The sequence below is a fragment of the Physeter macrocephalus genome, chromosome 11, assembly GCF_002837175.3.
Source record: "Physeter macrocephalus isolate SW-GA chromosome 11, ASM283717v5, whole genome shotgun sequence".
Classification (NCBI taxonomy): Eukaryota; Metazoa; Chordata; class Mammalia; order Artiodactyla; family Physeteridae; genus Physeter; species Physeter macrocephalus.
The window spans coordinates 779,904-801,084 of NC_041224.1; the positions used below are offsets into that span (position 1 = coordinate 779,904).

General features: G+C 43.1%; 2 long non-coding RNA genes across 4 annotated transcripts in view; both read right to left on the reverse strand.

Annotated features, from left to right (window-relative positions):
- Window positions 1-2,753: 2,753 nt before the first annotated feature.
- LOC129392498 (uncharacterized) lies at window positions 2,754-15,787 on the reverse strand. Of its 2 annotated transcripts, none has more exons than XR_008618440.1 (3): window positions 15,708-15,787; window positions 6,177-6,260; window positions 2,754-4,160 (listed from the first exon to the last, which is right to left on the reverse strand). It is a non-coding gene; the product is annotated as an uncharacterized lncRNA (long non-coding RNA). The 2 variants fall into 2 exon arrangements; XR_008618441.1 differs by lacking the exon at window positions 2,754-4,160 and adding an exon at window positions 5,416-5,701.
- Window positions 15,788-18,850: 3,063 nt separating this feature from the next.
- LOC102993565 (uncharacterized) overlaps window positions 18,851-21,181 on the reverse strand; it is a 10,240-nt gene continuing 7,909 nt past the window's right edge. For both annotated transcript variants that reach the window (XR_008618438.1, XR_447567.4), the window contains one exon: window positions 18,851-18,981. This is a non-coding gene — a long non-coding RNA (uncharacterized lncRNA). The remainder of the gene's footprint in view (window positions 18,982-21,181) is intronic.

The following is a 21,181-nucleotide window of genomic DNA, read 5'->3' on the forward strand; positions in this document are numbered from 1 at the left end:
GGAGCCATTTGTTTGCTCTGAACACCAAATAGCACACTCCATCCTCCAAATGGCCACCTGCACAAGTCCAGCATTTAGACGAAAAAGCTGTATTAGCCAGTGTTAATGCAAGAGTTTTCATGAGGCCGATGGGACTGGACTGTTTCAGAATAACCATCACGGGAGTGTCTATTTCTTAAATGAGTTAGATTGGGTTGGAGGCTGTGTTACAGCCTCCTCGTATTCTGGAACAATCTAAGTCACTCCAATATTTCCTAAGATAAAGCTTCGTAAGCAGACCTCTGAAAGAAAATGAAGCACTTACTTACTAACTGCAGTGTACCAGCCATCAGACAAAATTCTTCATCCAGCTCTTCACTGCCCAAGACCCACTCCACCAGACACTGAAGATGCAAGGATGGAATGTTTGCAAGTCACCTTCGATGTGGAGGGCCTGCTCTCCATGACCATTGCTCATTCTTTGTAATTCTTCTCGTGCCCCGGTCCGGGAGGATCCCACGTGCCGCGGAGCGGCTGGGCCCGTGAGCCACGGCCGCTGAGCCTGCGCGTCCGGAGCCTGTGCTCCGCAGCGGGAGGGGCCGCGACAGTGAGAGGCCCGCGTACCGCAAAAAAAAAAACCCAAAAACAAACAACAGAAAAGAATCACAGCCCTGCAGCCTCCTTTCCAGATGGTTTCAGGAGGAGGCTGGTGGCCAGCTGGCTCTAGCAGCCTGGTTTCTGTTTCTCCAGCCCCATGGGTATCATGTCCTGTAATTCTTGCTCCTCACGGGCTGATGTCCTCGCCACCCCCTGCCTTCAACACAGTCGTTGTCACGTCTAGGCCTTGGCTTCTTCCTGCCCCTGTCAGAGCACCGTTCTTTCTTTTCGTCTCTTCATCTTCCTTATTCTCTAAAGCTCATATCGAGTCCCACTCTCTCCACAGAGACTGTTCTAATTAGCTCAAGCCTTCATCTTCTCTCCTTTTCTTTACTTCTTCTGCTTTTCGTGGTCTGCAGCAAGTCTTAATTGTTCTCAAAATGATTCAATTAGATGGTCAGCTGCTTGCAGGCAGGGGCTATTCACAGATAAAGCATAATGGTATTTAAATGGACTGAATGTTTACCAGCATAAGGCACCGTGCTAAGCACTTTACCTATATTAACCCACAAGGGGCTGTGATCACCCCCCTTTCACACGTGAGGAAAACCAAAGAGAAGAGAGCGTGCATTACTTCTTTAACAAAGCCACACACACCTGGAGTACCTGACGGGGTCAGGTTTCAAGCCCTCACCACCACCCGCAGAGTCTGCTGGGAGGGGCCCCTGGGCACGTCAGGAAAGCGCTCACTCAGCTGGCACCTGAGCTCTCTGTGGGTGGCAGCCTGACCCCAGAGGGTGGGGCCGATTACTAGGGTGCTGAGCAGACACAGAGCCCGGCTCTTCCTCTGCGGGCAATGCCTTCGGCGCTGTCCCGAGCACGGAGACGTGGCTACGGACTAGGCTCGCAGAGCTGCTTTACAAATGGCTCGATTACCGTTGTACTGCACCGTCCACCTTCTCTCAATCTTTCCATGGATTGTGGCCCATATCTGAACAGCTGGGACAGAGTTGTAAGGGCATCCCCATTCCCCAGTCTCTGTGCTGTAAGATTTGCTACCGCTGCCTGGACCACATACATATGCAGACGATCCTTTCTCAACGCTCTATGCTAATGTGTGAGAGGGGTAAGGAGAAGGTGGGTAATTGACCAGAAACTTCATTACCATGAACACTCGCCCTGTCCTCCTCCCACCCAATTATTTTACCACAGGAGGTACCCACATCTGCTTCTCTGGGGCTCTGACTTCCCAGTGCTTTTTTGTGTTGGTGTGTTTGCCCCAGGACAAGCAAAACCTAGGAAGCTTCCAGCACCCCTGCGCTAAAGGGACTGCAGATTTCTCTCTGGGAAGCTGGGTCTGTAACTGGGCTTCTCTTCTTAACCCAAGCATCGGGCTTCCGCTAGAAACACCAGAGTCTTTGGTCCAGGAGAACAAAGGCTTCTGTTTTGCTACATTTAGCTTCCGGTTCAGTTAGCTGTTTTCTCCCTTTATCTCAGGCTTCTCTTAGAAAACCCAGTTAGCTCTAAAGGCTAGGATCATCAGGAGAAAACTGTAGGTGTGGATGCGTGTGGAAATTTAGAAACATTGCCACTTTCTTCCAACTCTATTTCTTGCCTCTTGAAACAAGAGGAGAAAGTTTGCTAATTTCTTGGTGGAAGCTGCGCCTGTCACTCTACCGTGGACTTGAGCCTGCTGCAAGCCGATGAGGAACTTTCTTGTGAACTGTACGGGTTTTTAGAACTTCGGATTTTAGAAAGCTGCTCCACATCCCAAGCTTCTAAAGAAAGTGCCAGTGAGATCCAGGTTGCTATATCTGGCTCCAGCGTCATATCCAGGCACCTGAGTGAGTTTTGAGCAAGAAATAATTTAGTAGAAAAAAATGTGCCCCTGCTTCACACAGCAGACGTTTTTTACCAATTAAGTGCTTAGCAAATGCTGTTTGCCAGAGTGATCTTATCCTTGGCATAATTTAAAGACAGTTGTTTCTCAACTGTTCTTTGCTTTTGTTTTGATTTTCTTTTCTATGCATCTGCGGTGTGGGTGGAGGGCTGCTGGGTGGTCTGTGGACAACTCGGCTTCATTGTGATACATACGCCTGATGTCGGCAGGTGAGAGGACCTCGGTCCTTGTCTTCTTTGGAGAAAGAATTCCACAAAGAGACATTGTAAAGCAAGCACAGAATTTATTGGAAGCACAGTATGTGCAAAGAGAACAAAGAAGCAGATTATTTAGAGCAGAGGCAAAGCAGAAATACACACCCAGAGAACAGTGTGGATGGTCTCCCTAATGAGGAATGTGCCAGAGAGGTGAGTTAAATCACTCATATGGGGGCAGTTTTTCCCGGTCTTTGTTTGCCTCTGGCCAGTCATCTTTCTTCGTTTCCCACACCTGACCTGACCCAGGGCCCTCCCGATAGGCACGCACATCTTTTAGCCAAGATGTATTCCAGCGAGGGGGTCTCTGGGAGATTGACAGAACTTATTATGGGTTAGTGCCCCCTCCCTTTTTGACCCCCCAGGAGGCTTTTTGCGCATGTGTAGTTGGGGAGGTCTCCTTGACCTCAAGAAGGAACGATGGGGTCATCTTATCTTTTTACTCCAGCAGAGCTCAGCTCCCCTCTGCTCTTGCCATTAACTTTGTCCTTGGAGTGTCAGGGAAAACAAGCTCCAATTTACTCCACTTGACAACCAGCTGCCCAGCCCAGGGGCCCATCTACCTCCTACCTCATTCTTCTCTGTGTCTCACAGGAAAACCAGGAACCTCCTTCCCCAGAAGTTCTTTCCCCACATGGCTCCAGGTTAGAACTGGCCAGTGAGAGGCGCCCCCATGTGAGGTCCAAGACAGTAAAGAAGGTGAAGCCAGTGTTCCTTGGTACCAGCTGCAGACAGTGGCTCAGACCGTGGGGAACACCCGCCACGGGCAGCCCGTTTCCCTTGAGACCCTGCCCTGCCCTCCCAGGTGTGCCCAAAGCAAACTTCTGATCTTTACTCACCCAGCTGGAAACCTCAGTCCCTCTAGCAACTCTAACTGAAAAACCTAGAAAGGTTTCTGTTTCCTGATTGACTTCTGACTGATCCAGGGACAAAGGACTCATTTTCTCACACTGCTCTTTCCGTATACTACAAATGGGGAGGGATATTAGTGAGAAAGTATTTCTTGAATGCACATAACAGTGCAGTGTCTTACACACCAGGGACACATGTCAAAGATGAAGTCTCACCTCCCAGTTGTTGCAAATAAAATAGAGACATATGACGGCCATGCATACCTGAAAGTGTACGTGCAAACACAGTAACTAAAAGTATGTGTCAAGGGAAGACTCCATCTGGGAATTTGTTGGAAGCAAGACACTCACATGCGTCTCTGTCTTTCCTAAATCTTCTGCAGGGAAATGCTCCGTGGATGGCCTTCCCAGACAAGCGCTGTCCTCCAGGACCACGTTCCTGAGATGTCGTCTTGCGGGGGCAGCACTGCCACTGTCACTGTACACCCGGGACACAGGGGGAGGCAGGCCTGAGAACACGGCAATGCAGGGTTTCACCTTCTGCTTCCTGCACGTTCATGGGGGATTCCTGGGAAGAATCTGAGAAAGAAAATCATGGCCATGAGTAGTTCCGTTAAAAGGGGCATCTGTCAGAAAGGTTTGAGCTTCAAGAGACAGAAAACACAGGCTCAAACTGGCTTAAACTTCATGGAAGGGAACATATGCACAGTCAGAGGCTCAGTGATGCCGTCTGCCCAGTTCCTCCCACCCTCTACTCCGCTGTCTGTAGCATCAGTTGTATTTTCAGCCTCCTCTCCTTGTGGAAGCAAGATGGCTGCAGCATGGCCAAGTGAGACACCCAGAAACGAAACAACATTAGGTGGCAGAAAGGGAGCACAGCACCTGATGTTCATTTTCTCCCAAACAAGGACACTTTCCCCAAACTCCCTCCAATACACCACCCCTCTTACAGGTCCCACTGACGGGAAGAGGGTCATAAGCCCACCCTGAAACCTGTCCTTGGAAAGAGGGTGGGACCGTACAAATTGGCTTTGTTCGGTCAGGATTTACCCCTGGAGCTGGGGATAGGCCCCCTTGTTTGTGCCATTGGAGTGGGAAGGCCTGATACGGGGGCTTTGGCAATAACAAAGGCCATTTGAGATGTGTCACAGGCTTGGCCCCCCCAGATGGGTAAGTGGAGAGGACAGCGTGTACGAGAGGTTACTGCCAGGTTAGGGGCCCCTTGCAAGGAAGGTGGAGGGCCTCAGAGGCAGACTTCACTCATTTAAAATGTTTCCCAGGGTGGTTGCTCAGTTTTGTTCTAAAGAGTTTGCTGAGGGCAAAAGTGGATCTCTCCCCAACAATCTTCAAGGAGTAGAAAACACAAAATTCCGTCTTTGATTTTCATTATATCCTGTAATTTACATCAGTTGGGATGCATTTATCGCTTCCTCCTCCTCCTCCTCCTCCTCCTCCTACTTCCTCTTTCTCTTCTTCCTTCTTTCTGGTATTGCTTAAATATAATCAAGCAAATCAATACCCGAGTACCTACCAAATATTAACAGGGCCATTCATTAACAAACTCAGTTATAAGATGAAACTAAATCCTGGTAAAATTTTTTTAAAAACCTGTAATAAAATCAATTAATGACAACAATTATTATTTAAAATCTGAATTCATAGCTATAGTAACATGATATCTTGAAAAAAATTTATGTTAATTGATTGGCTATTTTAAATGTTAATTAAATGTATAAATTGCAATAAGTGGTAGTACAGTACAATTTTTTAAAAATGAATCAAAACTGTTGTTTTTCTAGTACTTTAAAAAAATTTTATTTATTTTTGGCTGCATTGGGTCTTCATTGCTGCGCGCGGGCTTTCTCTAGTTGCGGCGGGCGGGGGCTACTCTTCGTTGCAGTGCGCGGGCTTCTCATCGCAGTGGCTTCTCTTGTTGCGGACCATGGGCTCTATGTACGTGGGCTTCAGTAGTTGTGGCGCACGAGCTCAGTGGTTGTGGTGCACGGGCTCAGTTGCTCCACGGCATGTGGGATCTTCCCAGACCGTCGCTCGAACCCGTGTTCCCTGCATTGGCAGGCGGACTCTCAACCACTGCGCCACCAGGGAAGCCTCTAGTACTCCTATATAGAGTTAAAAATAATCTGTTCATCTGTTCCTCTCTGTCTTACATACTTTCATTTGTTTCCATGCCTATCAAAAATTTCTAAAAGCTGCTCTCAGGTTGGTCATCTCAACGATTTCTGCTCTTCCTCCATTTAAATGTGTTTTTTCAAAACAGCAGCCATGGCGCTAAAGGTAGGTGAGTCAGTTATAATAAGGCAGCTACAGTAATTAAACTCATAAGCTGCCGCCTCTTGAGCTGTAATTTGAAAGCATGAAAGCTTAATTTTTCCATCAACGAAGTCAGTTTCATCCAAGCTATTCTTCAGAGTGCATTAAAAAATTACGTGTTTAACGGAATTTCAACCCGTCATCACAAGAGCACGGGTGGACTGTAAATGTATGGGGCATTTTCACTCTAGAAAACTAAGTCCATTCCAAACGTATTCATAAGTAATCAGGCAAACAGAACAGTAGAGATGTAAAAATACTCACTGTGTGAGCTTGAGGCAGAAAGGTATCTAATAAATTAGAGTAAATAGCAGCCGAATTGTCCTCACCAAGGCTTATCTGTTCAACCTAGCAAGGAAGAAAAGTTAGCATTAATTGGCAAGCTCAAAGCTGTCTCAAAGGAAATGGCACTTAGAGCAATTAAGTCAGATGTGGAAAAACAGCCCTGCACCGCAAGCTGACAGCAGGACTTTGCCACAATACACGCAATGAGCGTCTGAGGATTTTAATGGACAGAACCTTGGAGACTAATGGACAATTAATGTAAAACAGATGACTTCCCTTGCAGAGGACAGTCTTTTGAAAGACGCTTTACCTGCTGCTCAAACTAATGTGGCTAATGTGAAATAATAAAGGGAAGGCGGTCTTATGTAGCTGGGCTAGCGTGGGTATTAGTGTCCCTGCTTTCTCCTTGAATATTTTCAAAAACCAGGTCAGGAATTTAACAGTTTCCTGCAGCTGGTGGTGCAAGCCTCCTCCCTCCACTCTCGCTGTCCAGGGGGGCCCGGACTGGCTGTGTTTCTGAAGCCATTTTCCACAGAGCTGCCCTGGGGGTTCACCTTGTTTTACGGGGGAAAGAAGACAGGATACATCATGGTGTTACCGCCTAGCTTTTATTTTATTTTTTTTGAAGTATAGTTGACTTACAATGTTGTGTTAGTTTCAGGTGCACAGCAAAGTGATTCAGTTATGTATACATATATATGATTTCAGATTCTTTCCCATTTTATGTTACTACGACAGCGACAGCAGGTCCTTGTTGTTTACCTGTTTTATACATAGCAGTGTGTACATGTTAATCCCAAACTCCTAATTTATCCCTCCCTCACCCTTTCCCCTTTGGAAACCATAAGTTTGTTTTCTGTGTCTGTGAGTCTATTTCTGTTGTGCACATAAGTTCATTAAAAGCCTAGCTTTTAAAATGACCACAGACCACCCCAGCACAAGAATTGTACTAAATACATTTGAAACCTCTCTTAGAGATTTTGGAGCATGGTTACTTCCTGGTTCAGCCACTCTAGTTGTACTTACTAAAGTCCAAAAGCCAGGGCCCTTCAAGTTTGAGCTTTATAACCACATAACGTATCCTCCTGATAAGTGGTCAGACACCAAAAGCATGTACTGAAATCGGTTGTTTGGAAAGAGAAATCCATCCCCTGTAGAAACAACACTGCAATGATATCTAAATTTCCATGTGATCCCCCAGTCTGTTTAACCCATAATGAGGCTTAACACACATCACCTGAGCCCTGGGTTCCAAGGAAAAGAAAGTGGGTGTTTTTTCCCCTCGTTCTTGGTGGGAAATGAGAATGGACTGACCTATAATTTTGAGATACAAGCTAATCTTCAACAATTTTCTGTCTTCCAATGCCCCTGTGTTCAACCCTGAGGAAATCAGTGCCTTTATGTAATTTAAGTCACTAAGCATTGCACCCCAATCCCTACTCCAAATGTACCTATTTTAGTAATTCTCCACTCACTCTCCTCTAATTTTTCTTTCATTTGCTCAGGACAGTGTATCTCAACTTTAAGAAATTAAAGGAAAGCAACCTGCGTGGGCTAATTTACACCCTTGGGTGATGGCCCGAACACTCTCAGAAGTTTTTGCATGTTTTTTGTAAATCAAACTGTTTCTAATATCACATGCATCTCTAACTGGCAGAATGTCTGCGAGAAAAGTCAAGTGAAAATGTCGGGTAGTTGAGTAATTCCATTTCTAAGTATCTAATTTGAAAGTATCTACAAGGGCAGGAGAAATGCACAGGGATATTTGTTAAGGTGGTGAAAGGTAGAACTCATGTGAAAGTCAACAGGAAAATGCCTAAAGTGTAATATATTCATGATGTAATATTATGCAGGAATTGTGTGTGCACATTAGAAAATTAGAAAACGTCACCTTTTTTGCACAGCCTGACTGGATTTCAGCCCCCAGTGTTGGGCCGGGCAAGATTTGCACAGCTGTTGGAAGAAGCCCAGCTCCTTCCTCCCAAGTGGGACCCAGAGCTTTGCAGGGGCAGAACTTAGTTTGAGGCCTCAAATACTAATGCATGTGGATTACGTGTTATAAGTCTGAAACTTGTGTAGTGGGTGTGGAATGGACTCAAAGTTGGGCAGGCAGGAAATATCTCATTGCTTTCTTCAAATCAAATCAGATCTGACTGCCATTCCCTATGCCACAGAATGTGTAACAGAGAAGAACCAACCTGACTCCATATTGAATCTATTCCTTTAGCTCTAACCCTGGTGCTCTGTTGCCTGTGCTTAGTCATGCTGGCTCTGTACCTTCTGTAAAAGAACGTTGCCTATAGCCTGATATATACATGATAGAAAGGTATAACAATTTTCCATTCATCTAGAGATGAAAAGTTGCAGAGCAGAGAATAACATTTGTCTTGTTGGAGGTTTACAGGAACACTGTATCCAGACCTACTTGGACAGCTGCAAGAACAAAGGATTCTGGCACCAAAGAAGTTTGCAACGACAAGCCACACCCCTTCCCCTTTGAGTATAAAAGAAGCCCGAATTCTAACTCAGGTGCGATGGTTCTTTGGGACACTAGTCCACCATCTTCTAAGTCTGCTGGCTTTCCCAGTAAAGTTGCTATTCCTTGCCCCAACACCTTGCCTCTCAATTTATTGACCAGTCATGTGGGGAGCAGTAGACTCGGTAACAAATCGGCAAGAAATTTAGTTATGTGTCCTCCTCCTCCCAGGGTTTACATCAAAATCTGGAAGGCTTATTTGGTTCCCAGACAATAAGCAAATTTCTCATTGTGTCACAGGTGCTCTGGATCATCACTGTCCAAGGTTCATCCAAGCAGTTGGCTCATCTGGTTCTGGGCAAAGCAGCTTCCCATCAAGCCCCATTCTCACCTGACCTCAGTCCAGCCCTGGGGCAAGACTAAGGAAATGGCACTGATCCTCAGGAAGTTCAGGATCTACAGACCCCCATGTTTTCCCCGAGCTTTGGGAATGTCCTGTCCGTCAATTTCAAGAGCTTCCATGTTCCCTCAACAGTCACCTTCAACCATCCCTTCCCCGCATACGTGCATACGCTCTTCAGTACAACCCTCTCAAGAAGCTCAGGTTCCAGGCTTTGGAAAGAAAAGGCTGCCGGGGCCAGAGGTTTCTAGGCTGTTGAGTAGCTCTCAACATGTGGTCCTGGCCTGCAGCATCTAGTATCAAGCGGTTAGAAATGCCAATTCCTGGACGCCACCCTAGACTTGCTGAATCAGAAACCCTGGGAAGGGGCCCCGCATGCTGTGTCTTAAGCCCTCTTGGGGCCTGAAAGTAACCTGGGCTTTCTGTTCCGACCTCACAACCACCACCCAGAAGCAAGAGATCTTCAAGTCCCAGCCCCCTCGTTTAAATGGGGGAGGAAAAATGGAGAGGTAAACACAAAACAGCTCTCATTCTTTCAGATCCTTCTATAGCCACAAAATAAAATAAATACTGATGACAAACTGCAGTGATGACGCAGTGATCACACTTCAGGTGGACAAAAATGGAGCTGGGCGGCTATAGAGGATCCGGTCTGACACGTCTCTGCGCCACTGAGAACTTCAAGTTTCTTTGAACTGTACCAGACCCGAGGACGCCACCAGCCGTATTCAGAACAAAACCTGCCAGCTGCAACCTTACGCTCTCAAGGTCTCCTCTTGCAAATATGCAACAACTTCGGACCCCAACCAATCCTTACTTAACAAGCACCCTGACTTCTTGCCAGCTCCAATGATAATTCTTGATAAACAACTCATGTAACTAATTGTAACCTTGTGGTTTTGGCCTTTATATGGGTTTTTTTTCCCCTCCATTTTGTAGTCCAGTGGACTACAGCACAATTCAAGTGCTTCTTGAATCTGTGTCTACCGGGCTGCAGTCCTAACAAACCCCAAATAAACGCCTTTTAATTTCAACCAGGTCTCCGTTTCTGAAATTTGCTTAATGATACCTTAGTTAATTCTCTTTCCCCTTTTATATGGCACTGTGCAAAGCGCAGTCTGGATTTATAAAAAATGAAGGAAACCTGAGAACACATCTGATCCACACCTCACCAACAACTCCTCACCCCCAACTGCCAGCTTTAAGAATTCAAGAGGCTTTATCCTGACAAAGAAGCATGCTGAGAAATAAAGGTCAAGTGTTCAGATGAGGCTGTTCCACATCTCCATGGAATGAACAAATGTGTGAACACCCTTAGAATTTCAATTGGGTCTCCCTTTTGCAAAGATTTTTATACTAACATGGATCCAGCACATAACTTCCTGTAGTAGAGAATTCTGTGTTAAAAAAAAAGGCAATATCCTCCCCCAATATATTATACCAGATAAACGCTCGTTTTTATCACATCATCTTATTTCAACTTCGTTATAAGGTTTGATTCATGCAAAAGTGGAGTCATCACTTTCGTTCTTAAGCCCAATTAAATGTCACCATTTTCGATTTCTCCTGCTGCCACAGATACTTCCAGCATATTTCAGCCCTGAAATTTTCTGAACTCCTTTTCCAAGTCATTTTAAGAACCTACCATTAAAACATAATTACATGACTGGAAAATACTTTTGAAGCCCACTCAATGTGACTTTTTTAATAGTGAGGTTTCCGAATTGCAGGCCTCGGAGGAGGATTTTCCAAGCTGTTGTATAACTCAAGAGCATCTCTGCGGGCCCATTAGTCACCTTACAGAATTACATGAACTCTTTCAGGCCTCCCAGGGTAGCAGAAACTTAGCAATAAACGAAGGGATTATGCTTCATACAGTCATATTTTTAGACAGTGTATGTTAACAACCAAGACTGCCGAGCAGCTTTTGGCTTCTGAGATTGTTAGTACGAAATACAAGATTCACTTTTTACAGAAACAAAAAAAATGTTTAAAACCGCATGGAGAATTGGTCTCCAATTTTACTCGAGGAAATTCAGGCCAGAGATCAATGCAGACCTTGATCAAGGTCACAACGGCCGGTGTCAGGGCAGCAGCAATTGGACCCGCAGTCCTCACTGCTTTCCTCCAGCTGCCAATTACCATTTCGGCCAATTCTTCATTTTCACTGACCAAAAATCCAGCTCATTACCGTCCAGCACACGACTGCCACCTACTGGTGACAATGGTCATTGCTACTTGTGCAAAGCCTGAATTCTTAACTGCCAGAAAGGAAACGGAATAAGAATTAATTCGTCTTCTGATATCACTTATATGTGGAATCTAAAAAATACAGCAAACTAGCGAATATAACAAAAGAGAATCAGACTTACAGATATAGACAACAAACGTGGATACCAGTGGGGAGAGGGGGAGGGGAAATACAGGGGCGGGGGAGTGGGAGGTACAAACTATTGGGTTTAAGATAGCCTCACAGAGGGGCTTCTCTGGTGGTGCAGTGGCTAAGAATCCGCCTGCCAATGCAGGCGACATGGGTTCAAGCCCTGGTCCGGGAAGATCCCACATGCCACAGAGCGGCGCGGCTAAGCCCATGCGCCACAACCACTGAGCCTGTTCTCTAGAGCCCGCCCCTGCTCGCCACAATTAGAGAAAAGCCCACACACAGCAACGAAGACCCAATGCAGCCAAAAAAACAAAAAGATAGCCTCAAAGATGTATTGTACAACCAGGGGCATATAGCCAGCTGAGAAACATCAAGGAACTGAACCAGTGACACCCCTTGGGCCCCCAATTCCAGCTGTGTTTGAAACCAGCTCTGCTGCTGGGGTTTCAGTTCTGAGAGCCAATAAGTGCCTCTGTAAGGATTAAGCCAGTTTGAGATGGATCTTCTGAATCTAGTGCTGAAAAGTCCTGACTAATTCTGCCTTCCTTCTTTTTTCCTACTTTCAGCTGTCAACAAATCAATATTTGTATCGAGCCTAGGCTTACAAGGCATGGTTCTGTTTTCCACTACCTATCATTCTATTCTTGCAGTTACAGTACTTAAGTAAAAACATCATTTGGAAATAAACAAATTTTTTAAAATTGAGGTATAGTTGGTTTACAATATTGTGTTACTTTCAAGTGTACAGCATAGTGAGTCAACATTTTCATAGATTTTACTCCATTTCAAGTTGCTATAAAATATTGGCTATATTCCCTGTGCTGCACAGTATATCCTTGTAGCTTATTTATTTTATAGAGTAGTTTGTACCTCTTAATCCCCTACCCCTATCTTGCCCCTTCCTGCTTCCCTCACCCCAAGGTAACCACTAGTTTGTTCTCTATATCTGTGAGTCTGTTTCTGTGAAAATCATTTTTTAATGAAGTTTTTACATAAATTTGAAAACGTAAAATACTTTAAAAGTCTTTTATTTCTCATCCTAAATATCAGCTTCTCAAGAGCAACCAGGAAATCTACTATCTAAAATAATTAGTTATTTCACTGAGGCAGGAATTGGAAAGAGCTTTGGGGTTTGTGAGGGAGACTAGCCATCTGTCCAGGATTCATGTCATCATGGCTTAGAGGCGTGCAGTGGTCTTTCTCAAAGGAGACATATTCCCTTGATAATATCAGAATATCATACCTTTATTTAAGGTAAGGTCAATACACATAAATACCTTGGGAAAGGTAGCCCTATGAATCAGTATTTTTCAAAATGTTTGTTATTTATTTTTGGATGATAGGAGAAACTAACTTCTTGAAATTATACATCTCATTCTTAATTTATTATATACTCTCTTTGTTAATGTTCAGATAAGGAATTTGTTACATGCAATTTTCTAAACCAGAGAATTTCTTGGGTGGTGAATTGTTGACAATGTCAATGATAAAATAAATAACTGGATCCCAGAAGACGGTACCATGATCATAATCTGCGCCCCCAATGTTACTGACGGACTACCAACTTTTGGAGACTGTCTCCTGATTGGTTAAGGATTGGTGACCCGGATGACAGCTGCCCCAAGCAATATTCAAATACTTATTACAGAGCTGTCTACCAAAAATATTTTGGCTGCAGCAAAGGGAGTTTTGGGGTTTTGCTTTCTATTATTTGAGGCTGCTATATCAATGAGAGAAAGACATTTTGCAAGTAATGTTTGGGGCCATGAATAAACACTGGAGTTAAGTGCTACTATTTTTACTGATTTATTTCAGCAGTGTTCTAAAGCTCTTTTAAAAATTGTTGACCAAGACAGCTCCAGCTTGCTGGCTCCTCCCATCCCCACACCACCCCTGATTTTCACTCTGTTCTTCAAGGAGCCTCAGGAGCAGCTGGAATAGGGCCAAATAAGGGTCCCTCTACGACCACCACCACTAGTTCCCTCCCCCAGCTCCTCCCGTCCAACCAGAGCAACTTTGCTCTGAGCTCTGTTTTTATGTATTGGGCTTCCTTGAAAGATTTTCTTTCACTCATTCAACAACTGTCTCTTGAAAACCAACTATCTTCCAAGCATCATGCTGAGGCAATGTGATACTCCTGGAACAAGAAAGTCAAACTACCCTATGTTTATGTTCAGGGGTGAGGGGGTGGGAGGGTACAGACAAGACACAAACAAGAGAATAAATAAAATAATACTGATAGGAGTATGATAAAGAGAAAAATGTGATCATGTGATAGAAGGTGGCTGAAGGGGTCAGGCATCATTAGAAAAGGGGGTGAGGAAATGCCTTGCAGAAACAGTGGTATTGGGTGATGTATCTAAGCCATTAGAAGGTTTTAAACAGAGGTGTGATATAACCCAGTTTTTAAAAAATCAATTTTGTGTGCTTGGTGGAAGGAGACGGAGAGAGAGTAAAAGCAAAAGCGTCATGGGGAAGGAAGCAACGTCCCAGCAAGAAATCATGGTGGTTAAGGGTTAAGATAGTAGCACTGGAGATGGAGAAAAATGGACATTTGGAGGCATATTTCAGAGGCTGATAGAATACTTTGGTGGTTTGGATATGATAGATGAAATAAAGAAAGGAATCAAGGATGACTCCTAATCTTTTGGTTTTGAGCAGTTAGATGAATGGTAATGCCTTTTACTGAGATAGAAAGATAGGAGGAGAAAAAAGTGTGAGTAAAGACTATAGAAATAAAGTTTTGTTTTGGATAGTTCTGGTTTAAAACCTCTCTTAAATATTCAGGCTGAGATGCCAAGTCAGCAGTTTTCTATGGAGTCAGGAGCTCAGAGAAGACGTCAGGCTCTAAAGATCTAATTTTGAGAGTCATGGATGATACAAATCATTGGGGCAAAAGGGATCGCCAAGAAGTGGACCCAAGACCATGTTCCAGGAGCTCAAGGAATTAAATTCAGCAGAGGAAAGGAAGGCAAGGTAGAAAAGGTGATGGATTCTTCTGCAAAAGAAATCTGCAGCAATTGCAGTGGATATTCCCAGGACGAAGCCCACGGAATACTACAAAATCCCTGGTCGAGGAAATCTTGGCCAGAAATTCAGGAAGAAAATCAGGAGAATTCAATGAATTCTGCTGCTTTTAAAAAGCCTACAAAGACTACAATAAGTAATTTAGGGAGAATAATGCCATTCCTTAAGTGCCACACTTTGAGGGAAAAAATGCCCTAATCTTGGGCACCACAGCTATGGCCCTGTTATTTATATTCACATGGTCATTGTTCCCAAAGAATGCCCCAATACCAGCGTGGCTAAGATTAGAAGGTGCTAGTCTCTGCTACTCTTTTCAGATCAACTGCTCTGCCATGCCAAACTAGAATTTCTGTATTGAGCACAGATCTCCAGTCCAGGAGACCCTATGGTTAGTTTCCCTTCAAGAGTCCCTCCCAACTTTCCTGGCAGAGAAGCTCAACTAGAGTCATTGGCCATCCATAAGGTAAAGTTTAATAATGTTGGACTACAACAGGGAAAGAATGGACTTCTCCATGATTTTGTTCCCAGGAAGTTCTTCTGACGAAAGAAATTTTCAAATATGCAAAATTTCTCCAGACTCTAGATTTATATCCTAAGAGGTATTATTTCTAACAATAGAAATAATACCAGACCTGTGGCCAGATTTGGTCTGGCCACAGAGGATTTTATTGCACACTTCCCTTACGTTAGTGGGAAACATTTTTCCTAATACCTATTTTCCTTTCTTGTTTCAGCTCTTTTACTGTAAGCAAATCGCCTTTTGTGGTCTATTTGGTTCCATATTTTTTGCATTTTTGTGCATTTTATTGGTGATTTCCCCTTTTGTTGGCGATTTTAAATGCCCCCAAGTGTAATGCTGAAGTGCTGGCTAGTGTATCTAAACACCAGAAGGCTGTGCTATGCCTTACAGAGAAGATACGTGTGTTAGACAAGCTTCCTTCAGTCATGAGTTAAAGTGCTATCAGCTGTGAATTCAACGTTAATGAATCAACTTTGTATATTAAATAACTTTTCTTTGAACAGAAACATACATAAAAGAAAGATATGTATTGATCAGATAATGAAAATGTTGTGACCAGAGGCTCTTAGGAACCTAACTCTGTATTTCCCCTAGGAGCAATTGTTGAATCTTCACTAATACAGTGTTTGCAGTGACTTTGTACCATGAATAACGAGAACCATTTGTATTTACATCATCAAAGGAACACCACTCAATTGACTTACCTAAAGGAAGACGACTACATCAAAGTGACCAAGGTCTCTGTAGGCAGAAAAGTGCAAGGCAGCCTTTAAATGGCAGATCTTCGTTTAAAAAGACAAAACCAAAACAACAACAAGGAGAAAAATCAAACAAAACATTTAAAGCATTGCTTAACCAGTCCCCATGCCTCCCTCAGTGTACATATGTACTTATATATATCTATATAAAAAAGAAAAAAATACATAAATGAAAAAACTACACACCAACTCTACGATAAAACTGATATGTAGGAAAGCACTTGGAGCAAATCCTGGAAGATCATATGAATGTTAGTGCAATATGTTCAAATAAGGAAATCGCACAGACACAGTTATTTTGATACTAAATATTATTAAGAATTACAACTAAACATATGCCAAATATTAATATATCACTTCACTCCTACCTCACATAATTAGGTGAAACATTTTCTCAGACTGAGATATAGAAAAGTTTATATTTTCTGTTTCTTCCTTGGAATATCAGTTGGAGATTGTTAATAATGATACAAACACATGATAGATTATTATATAACTATTCATGGTCAAGTTTTAGAAGAATACTTAATATGGGACAATGTGGATCTAGAATGAACCTACAAAGTTGTACACATACTATGATCACAATTTAAAAAAATTATCTAATGCTACAAATATAATGAGAAGACAAGAATATTTGAAGTTGTAAACGTCTGCTCTGATGTTAAAGGTAATTTTTATTTTTTCTATAGTGTTCTGTATTTTCTACATTTTCTCTAAGATTTCTATACTTTCACACTGTTTTTATCATTCAAGCCTAAGAAGTATTCACATATGTTTTCATATTAGAAGGCTACATTTTTGTCACCTAAGATCTCAAATAATTAACATTTCTTTAAGCGTTCCAAAATCTGAGTGAAATGAAACAATTTATATGGTCAAGTCTCCAGTTTTCTGATAATGAATGACAACATGAACAAGGCCGTGCAAACAGTACAAAAACTCTTTTGGGTTTAGAAGCGTGATGCAATTTTCATGCAGAAAATATATCTTTCCAGTGATGGATGTCAGAATGAGCCTGCCTTCCTGGTGTACCCTCCCGCTAGCAGGAGGCTGTCAAGCTTCCAGGTGACAGGGAATGCTGGCAATAACTTGCAAAGTAGATAACCTTCTTAGCCTAAATCATAAATTATGGTATAAATTGAAAGGAATAAAAACTAAGAAGACCTCTCTAGAGAAAATGGTCTAGACCCACATGGCATGAAGACAAATACGTAATATCTCAGTGCCCACAGCACACCCAGCAGCAAACGGTATTCAACAGTTATATGAATCATGTAAATAGGCTGAACGATGTTATTTTTGACGACAAAATGGTGCATATTTTGGCATCTGTTTGGAACTCAGAGTTGAGCTTAGCAATAAAAGATTTCATAGTGAATACTAAGCCTTTGTTTTTACACTAATTATAAACTCACAACTTGTAATGGATCTTTAGTATTAATCCCTTAAACTGTATACTTTGAGATGCTCTGGGTTCATTTTGAATTTTTAAAAATAAGCATGGGCTAATTTTCTCTCACTCTTTATTTAGAAACTGCTCATCTGAGACTTTGTAAGCCCATCGATTTGGGGCCATTGACTTTTGTTTCTCTGCTACCTTTCGTTCCTATATGTGCTCTCTGTTTGTGTTCTCTGTGATGGTCTCCTTGCGTTGTATTTGTTTTTCTCTCCGGGGCTGGTTTAGTTCGATGGACACACCAGAGAAAATTCTGACTCAACAGACCTCTTCTATTCTAAGGGGTTGCAGAAGGTAGGTGAAGGCTACTCAGACAGCTTTTGAGGACGGATATTATGTGAGGCTTTGGGATGCTACCCGGCAGGACCCAGCACCAACGTGAAATGAAATCATTAAGCCAGAGAACACAGAAGTGGTCCCACAGCTCCAGGCTGTGACCAGAGACCTGAAAGATCCCTGACGCTGCTCTTTCTTCCTTCCACAATCCCAGGCTTTATCTGAGATCCAGGATCAAGGGTGAAAGAGTAGTTTGTGCTGGACAGGATTCGTTCTTTCCTCTCTTACTCATTTTCCGACCCTTTTGGAAAAGGTAATCCTCTTACAGAGACCTCCCCATGACTGTGTAGCCACAGAAATAAGTCTCCCAGCTGGGAGTGTCTGTGCTGACCCTGGGGTATGGGTTGGTTGGGTGAAAAACATCAGCATCTGTCCTGACTTCTGTGGTGCTACATGGAGGAGAGAAGACTCACAGATTCATTAACAGGCCCTGTTCCTCCCTATGATACCCACCAGGGTTCTTGGCCTTCCCCAATCAATAGAAATTGACTACCGGCCAGACGAGAAAGTCAGGCAAGGCTTTACTGGGGCCCCTGCTGCTGCGGGGGGAGCGGGAACAAACAACAGGTTCCCTTGCTAGCTCCCCAAGTGGCGGTGGGGGGCGAGCTTGTTCCTTATATGGGGTGAGGGTAGGGGTGTGTCCAGGGGTCGGGCCGGAGGGGTGGCTTAGGAGTTTTGCCCACCCGTTTGGTGGTGTTGAGTGCAGTACCCTGTTTTTGCTCCCAGCTCTTCAGAAGTGACGGGGTTTTTTGGTCTTTTTGTACCTTGCTGTCCAGAATTTGCCCCGACTGTGCGTGCACACAGTTATTTTTAGTCCCTTACAGCTTTTTTTTTGTATTTTGTTGCTCAAGGAGACGTGTGTCCAGGTGCAAAAGCATCGCAGCAAAGGGTCCCAGGTCCCAGGTCCCAACCTGTCTCCCCTATACCCAGCCTACGGCAACCGAACAGTCTGGAACTAAGGTAAGTGATTTCCCTGGGGAAACTGAGAGTAATTGTACTTAAGATCTCAACTAGGCAGAAGGCCAGTGTTCAGTAAGGTAGCGTATGTGCCGAATGTTCAGCTTTGTTTGGAAAAACTTTTATAAACCTTTATAAACGTCTACATGGACCTGAGTTTCTTGTAAGCTAAAGGTTGACCTCTAAAGTTTTTTCCTCTCTTTTCATTTTATTTTTAAATTTTCTTGTGTTTCATAAGTACTCTGACATTTAATGATGAGTTGTTAGAATTACCCTAGGAAGAAAACATCTCTGTTCAGACTGCAAATACTAGTACAATAATGCCACTTGCCTCGTTAAGTCTTGGGCATTTTAACCTCACAGCATAACCCGCAAAGAACCAACAGATTCACTACAGTGACGTGCGGTCTCTGTTGAGATGATAAACGATACCGCTTTATATTTGAAGAGTCATTGATCATGCCGGGCCTAGGAAGAGCGAAAGGGGGAAAAGTTATGGTTACTTTTGAAGGCACGAAGTAATGGTTTAAAAGATCGCTCAAGGAAAGACATATATTTTAAAACGTGGAGTCCCTGGAGAGTTTTGCTGAATGCCACAAGCCTGGGAACTGGCAAACCATTTTTACTTCTGTGTGAGACATGCTCTGGGAACAAATTAGACGGTTTGCCAGGGAGCTGCAAGACAGTCTGATTAACTTTCTTTCCTAGGACAAAAGGCTACCATTTACCACGTAACCCTCAGGAAGCTAGGCGGAATTGAGTGATTCAGGCAATGATATTTATCCCATTTGAATTCCATTTGAGTTTATGGATTCCTTCATCTGGGAAATAAGACAATCAAAAAGAAGCATAGAACAGCTGCAGAGACAGCAATCCAGGTGTTCCAGATTTTTGCTGTAAATCAAGGGAAGGGATGTGTCTAAATTGCTCCCATTTGTAAATGCTTCTAGGCTGTTCTTTATGTGAAAAATGACTTATCTTCTAACCCCTCTTTCTGTCTTTTGTTAAGCTAAGACAGAAGCCTAGTGGCTAGCAATAAAGAACATTGTATTAAACAATTAGATAAAAGTCTTTCCCGGGAGATGAGCTACGTAAAAATATGTTGGGTTTTGTAATCAGAGTGAGCTGTGCTCTTCATACCTGAGGGATGGGCTTTGGGACAATGCAGACCTGGAATGCCAGCATTTGCTGGGAACCCATAACTGTAGGGAAGACAGCTGTGACGAATGATTGCCCAGCACCCCAGGTCTGTGGAACAAGAAGTTCACTTGTATTTCTCTTTATAAAACAGATGCCTTCAACCTGGATATATTTTTTCCAAACTAATTCCATTCATTAATCAAACTAAACCATTACACTAAACCCCAAGGCTAATATGCTATAAAAATTTCCCATATACAGTGAGAATGGGTTGATTTGTGATTGGAATGGAGAAAAGAAGGATTACCTTCTGTCTCCTTTATTTCTCCAAAGCTTTGTGTTTAAAACACATAAAATTCATAATTTAAAACCCTCAGTTTCTTGAGTTCATAACACCTGATTGCTGTTCAAATAGCTACTGACATGTAAAGGGCCATTGCTATGGTCTGAATGTGTGTGTCCCCCCAAATTCATACATAGAGATCCTAACCCCTAAGGTGATGGTATCAGGGGGTGCAGGCTTTGGGAGGTGATGAGGTCATGATTAGGTCATGAGAGTTCTATCGTCAAGAGTGGGATTACTGCCCTTGTAAACGGGGCTCCCTTCCACCATGGGAGGACACAAGGAGAGTCTGTATCCCAGAAGAAGTCCCTCCCTCAACCATGATGGCACCCTGATCTAGGAGTTCCAGCCCCCAGAACTGTGAGAAATAAGTTTCTGTTGTTTATAAGCTACCCAGTCTATGATGTTTTGTTATAGCAGCCTGAACAGACTAAGACAGCTACACTCCAAAGAAACTGTAGAGAAAGTCAGGGTTTCCATTTCTAAGCACGTGAAGAGAGATGAGGGGCTGGGAGTCCACTGAGAACAGAACAACCTAACATATGCACGTGGGAACCCTCCCTCTAGCTGAAGCCAAAAGGTGTACCGCTATCACCCAATTAACCTAAAATCCTAGAAATTGTAAGTGGAATTGAGAAAAGGAGGAGGTTCTGTTCCAGGTCTAAGCTGCTATATAAGCTTCCCTGCTGCTTGAGCTGTGTAATTGTCATGGTTCAATCAGAGAAGCAGACGACTACTCGGCATGTACATACATGTATGTTTTTCAATATAAATAACATATACAGCTAAAAGTTAAAACTCAAAATCTTCTAGAAGGAAACATAGAAGATCTTTCTGACCTTAGAGATGGCACATTTCATAGACAGACAAAAAATGATAATTATAAAATACAGTCCATCAAAATACAAAATTTCCATGCATCAAAAGCTATCATTAAGATGATAAAAAGGCAAGCCACAGCTGGGAGAAAATATTTGCAATACAAATCTCTCATAAAAGAGTCATACCCAACGTATATAAGAATTCCTATAGTGAGTAATAGAAAATGAGCTGATTTTTTTAAAAAACTGCAAAAACTGAAACACACTTCACAATATAATTATAATTATATTATACATGTAAATGATTATGTTTATATAACTATAAAAGTGGCCCATGCGGTCTTCCCTGGTGGCGCAGTGGTTG